This window comes from Pongo abelii, chromosome 8 (assembly GCF_028885655.2).
Source record: "Pongo abelii isolate AG06213 chromosome 8, NHGRI_mPonAbe1-v2.0_pri, whole genome shotgun sequence".
In the NCBI taxonomy this organism is placed as follows: Eukaryota; Metazoa; Chordata; class Mammalia; order Primates; family Hominidae; genus Pongo; species Pongo abelii.
Genome location: NC_071993.2, coordinates 7,177,481 through 7,182,966, shown reverse-complemented (window position 1 = coordinate 7,182,966; position 5,486 = coordinate 7,177,481). Strand labels below are relative to the sequence as shown.

General features: G+C 46.4%; 1 long non-coding RNA gene across 1 annotated transcript; it reads right to left on the bottom strand.

Annotated features, from left to right (window-relative positions):
• Nucleotides 1-3,489: 3,489 nt before the first annotated feature.
• LOC129048158 (uncharacterized) lies at nt 3,490-4,926 on the bottom strand. Its single transcript, XR_008510263.1, has 3 exons — nt 4,675-4,926; nt 3,810-4,036; nt 3,490-3,715 (listed from the first exon to the last, which is right to left on the bottom strand). It is a non-coding gene; the product is annotated as an uncharacterized LOC129048158 (long non-coding RNA).
• Nucleotides 4,927-5,486: the final 560 nt, after the last annotated feature.

The window sequence follows — 5,486 nt, the reverse complement described above, 5'->3', positions numbered from 1 at the left end:
TACTTCAAAGCCCAGTTTGTTCTCAGTCTCTTGCATTTTAAATTATGAAACTTTTGTTTGTTTGTTTTTGAGGTGGAATCTTACTCTGTTGTCCAGGCTGGAGTGCAGTGGCGTGAACTTGGCTCACTGCAATCTCTGCCTCCCGGGTTCAAGCAATTCTCCCTGTCTCAGCCTCCCGAGTAGCTGGGACTACTGATGCCCACCACCATGCCTGGACAATCTTTATATTTTTTAGTAGAGACGGGGTTTCAGCATGTTGGCCAGGCTGGTCTTGAACGCCTGACCTCAAATGAACCGCCTTCCTCGGCCTCCCAAAGTGCTGGGATTACAGGTGTGAGCCAACGTGCCCCACTGCTCAGTTTAGAGAGCTGTGGAAATAAATAATCATTCTAGTGTCCTGTTCCTCTTAATGCTTTCCATGCTGGCTATGGATAGTGAATGAGGACCATGGATCACCCAGCATCACCATGGTAGAAGAGATGAGTAACCCAACAAGATGATGCCACTAATTATTTATGAGAATGCATTAGAGAGCCCTCTGAGAACAAAAAAAAAAAAGTCTATTTTGTTTGACTCTTTTTGTATCCTCTCCCAGGAGCAAAGAGAGATTTCTATCCAAGAAGAATTTTAATTATTGCAATAGTTAGTAATTGCCAAAAGTTCTGATGGAAAAACTCTGTGGAATCTTTTATGTTTTTGGTCAGAGAGAGCCAAAAAGAATCAGTTGGCAAAAGAAAGAACAGCTGTGTTTCCCGAAGAGTTTTTAGGCAAGGAGGAGAGAGGCTTCCATGGATGCTGGGTGGGAGTGTAAATTAGCACAAACAATTTGGAGGTGTATGAACAATATGATTAAAAATTTCATACGTGTATACTCTTGACTCAGGAATTTTGGAGGATAGAAATTTAACTCCAAAACCAGTAGGCAAAGATGTAGATCCAAAAAAGTTCACAAGTTTTGGAGAACTTTTAAATAAAAATGTACTTTGAGTGATGATTATGTGTGAAATACTTGGGTGTTAAAGATTGGACGATGGCTGAGACCAGCATGGTTCCTGCCCTTCACGCACCACCAATGGCATTGCCTGGAAAAGACCATCTCCTGGGCTGGGTGGGATACATGGATGGTGTTTAGTTCCTGAGCCAGTGTCCAAGCCACCTAGCAAGAAGTTAAAAAAAGGAAGTAAAGGATAGAGAGGGAGAGCCCCTGACCTGGTGGAGGGTGCAGGCCAGTTGGAAAGTGCACTGGATAACCCAGAAATGTTGAGAAGAACGAGGGTGAAGTCAGAGAGGGGGAGTGATGGAACTTCAAGAGAGGGGGGAGGCCTCAAAGAAAATGTGGTCATCTCACAGTTTTGTCCATACTCATTCTCTAACCTAGATGCTACTTTTCCTCATTTATTTATTTACTTATTTATTTGAGATGGAGTTTTGCTCTGTCGCCCAGGCTGTAGTGCAATGGTGTGATCTCGGCTCACTGCAACCTCTGCCTCCCAGTTCAAGCGATTCTCCTGCCTCAGCCTCCCGAGTAGCTGGGATTACAGGCATGAGCCATCATGCCTAGCTAATTTTTGTATTTTTAGTAGAGACTGGGTTTTACCATGTTGGCCCGGCTGGTCTTGAGCTCTTGACCTCAGGTGGTTCACCCGCCTTGGCCTCCCAAAGTGCTGGGATTACAGGTGTGAGCCACCATGCCCATGCGTGAGCCACTGTGCCTGGCCTCTCATTTCTTTTTGCCATGTTTTTACTTTAAAACGTTTGCTTTTTGCATTTAGCTTGGAACTCACGCTCATATAACTTCATCCTTAGTTCTTCAGAAAACATTTCATGTGTCCTTGTGAAGAATATTGTATGACTGTCCACCATTCCTTATGAACTAATAGGTTTTCAGAAAATATTTCATATGTCCTTGTGAAGAATATTGTGTGATTGTCCACCATTCCCCAAGAACTAACAGGTTTTGCAAAGCCTGGCACAGGGTACGATGTCTCGATTTGCAGCTCACTAACCAAGGACCTCCCTTCATTTCCTCTGTGTTTGGCAAGGCTGAGATGAAGAAGACAGTCCCTTGTGGAGGGTGCCTAAAGCACCTGCCCTCATTCCATTTGAGACACAATCCTGCTGGTGCCTGTTAAATAAGCCGATAAGAGCACTGGGTATTTAATGCAAAACAATGAAAAAGTCTACAACTTATTTCCCTTCAAAAACCAACGGCATGTTTGAGAAGTCTACAAACATCAGAGTGTGAGAGTGTCTGAGTGTGAGTGTGGATGAGTGTTGTGAATGTGTGTGATTGTGAGTGGTGTGACTGTGTGAATGTTAGCATGTGAGTGTGAATGATTGTGTGTGACTGTGTATGACTGTGAGTGGTGTGCATGTGATTGAGTGTGTGAGTGTGAGTGGTGTGTGAGTGGTGTGTGTGTGGATATATTTGAGTGTATGAGTGTGAGTGGTGTACCTGTATGCAAGTGTGATGGTGTATGAGTGTGTTTGTGAGTATGACTGTGAGTGTGAGTGGTGTGTGCGTATGCTAGTGTGATTGTGAGTGTATGAGTGTGTTTGTCTATGTGAGTGTGAGTCGTGTGTGTATGTGAGTGTGAGACTGTGTGAGTCTGAGTGGTGTGTATGAGTGTGTGATTGTGAGTGTGTTTGTGAGTAAGTGAGTATGTCTATGTGAATTGGGTGTGAGTGGTGTGTGTGTGAATGTATATGAGTGTGGGTGTGTGTGTCTGAATGTGTGAATGTGTGAGTGGTGGGTATGTCAGTGGGTGTGTGTGTGTCTGAATGTGTGAATGTGTGAGTGGTGGGTATGTCAGTGGGTGTGTGTGTGTCTGAATGTGTGAATGTGTGAGTGGTGGGTATGTCAGTGGGTGTGTGTGTGTCTGAATGTGTGAATGTGTGAGTGGTGGGTATGTCAGTGGGTGTGTGTGTGTCTGAATGTGTGAATGTGTGAGTGGTGGGTATGTCAGTGGGTGTGTGTGAGAATGTCTGTGAGTGTTAGTGTGAGTGTGTTCATTAATTTAGGAAGGCCACATACAGAATGTAGACCACTGCTAGCCACGTCTTCAGCGGGTGGAAAATTTCTGACAGCCAGGCAAGGTCTGCAGGCCCCATCATCTCTCTGTTTGGGGTCTGCAAGGATCTGGAGAGAACCCCGCTGGAGGAGCTGGGCTCCCGGAGGCACCGGCAGCAGACCTCCATGTTTGCTCACCTCTTATTTGGGAATGTGGGAAATCACCCCCATTTCATCTTTTCTCTGTCAATAGAGAACTTTAGTCTCCTTATTTGCTCAGTTACTATTTTTCCCACCATGGGAATATCTAAATCATCCTTCCTTTTCTATATCTCTGCTCCATTGTCTTGCCGGTCATCCACAGTCCAGCCCTGATGTTCGATGCAATTGCTTCAAATTAATTAAGGAGCCGTGAGTGACTTTGAAAACCTAGCCTGTGGCTTTCCATGGCGGAACTGAAGGAGACTTCAGAGACCACCTAGTTTAAGTCCTTTATTTGCAAATGAGGACCCTGAGACAGTTTACGTAAGGCCACCCGGTATTAGAGCCAGAAGCTTTGGATGATCTGGTTCCCCCTTCAGAGGTGACTGCAGGAACGCGCAGACTGAAGGCATAAGAAGCCCGTAGAAAGCGGTTAAAACACACCGTGTTTCTTCCCCTGTGATTAGTCGGCTTGAAATGTGTAGGGGGCATCTTCCACCTGTGCTGGGGCCAGAAATGGAGCAGTGACCGTGAGTTCCGTGGCACCTGCTGGATTTTGTAGTCCGTTGGGGAGCATAGGCTGTAAGTGAATACTTACCAGCGTATTGAGGGCTCAGAAGAGAAAGCAGAATGTTAGCGGAGCACCTAATAGGACACAACTGAAATATTCCAGGCCCCTTGTCTCATGTTGGCGGAAGTCTCCTGTTCCCAGCGGAGCTGTGTGTGTGGTTCACTTTCCAGGAGGATGCACCCTCCCCCGGGTGGTGTGCTGGGAGACTGGAAGATTTCGACCACATGGCCTCTGGGCCAGTGCTATTAGCCCCACTGGGAAGAAGAAGAAACCGAGGGTAAGACACTGTGGACTTGTTTGAGGTCACACAGGAATGGAGGCGAAGAAAGAGTCATGGGTGGGGCGTGAGGGGCTGCTCACCGTGGCCGGAGTGGGGAGTTTAAAGTAGAGAGTGCCGGGACTGTGCTATTTATTCCTGGAGCCCGAGGCCACCTCCCCTTAGGAGATGATGGGCAGGGCCAGGCTGAGGCCGAATTGCGGGGTAGGTGATGGCTGCCCTCAGAAGTCTTAAACTCCCCGTGCAACACCTCCAGTGCCTTTAATGCCAGTGCTTTCTCTTGGAATAGGGTGTCATCAAGCTCCCTCCCCTGACAAATTCACTCCTCATTTCCTTCCCTCTCGCCAAGCGGTTCCTTTCTCCCAGAACAGCCCTCCCTAGAGGGGGCCATCTCAGGTCCTTGGGCGATGTGGGATGAGGAGGCTCTCCCCTTTCCGAGAAGCCCCGGAGTTGGCCGGGGCAACCAGCCGCCAACTCCAGCCATGTGGCCTTGGGCTCAGGTAAACTTTGAGGGCTGTTTCTAATATGGAACAGGGCTTTTAGCCAGCATATGATGGCGAGGATTCACATCTTAGAAAGGAACTAACACAAGGTACAAAGAAGCAAATGTCTCACCTTATCTCTTTTCCAGAGCCTCCTCAAGGTATCCACTTTCTTATCTTTCCTTCATGATTATGCTTGACTGGTGACATTTATTCCTGACTGGTGACATTTATTGAACACCCAATGTATGCTACTGACAACGCTTTTTTTTTTTGTATCAGAATTATCCCTGGAAAAAATATAGAGGAGAGGTTAGTGGCATTTTTATTTTCCAACCGTACATGGTACAGCACTGCAGAAAGGTAGTCAATACGTGGGAAGAGCCTCCTGTGAGCTCATTCTTATTTCACAAAGGAAAGAGGCTAAAATTCTGCCTTATCTGAACAGCTGTCTCCATAGAGCTGGGTTCTATTCTGGTTAAGTTAGTTAAGATGTTTAGTTTAGATGGTCCTTGGTGATAATGGGGCTAAGCCTTCTTTGTTTGTATTTTGTAATTACTTTTTCTCTTTTTGTTGAGATGGAGTCTTGCTCTGTCACCCAGGCTGGAGTGCAATGGTGCGATCTTCTGCCTCCTGAGTTCAAGCGATTCTCCTGCCTCAGCCACCACAGTAGCTGGGGCTACGGGCATGCACCACCCCGCCCAGCTAATTTTTGTATTTTTAGTAGAGACAAGGTTTCACCATGTTGGGCAGGCTGGTCTCAAACTCCTGACCTCAAGTGATCCACCTGTCTTGGTCTTCCAAAGTGCTGGGATTACAGGCATGAGCCACTGTGCCCTACCACAATTACTTTTATTGATATAAAATTTATATAATGTAAAATACACAGTGTACGGTTTTATACTTTTCACATTTGTAAGTGTCCATCAAGGTGGTTTTAGTGTA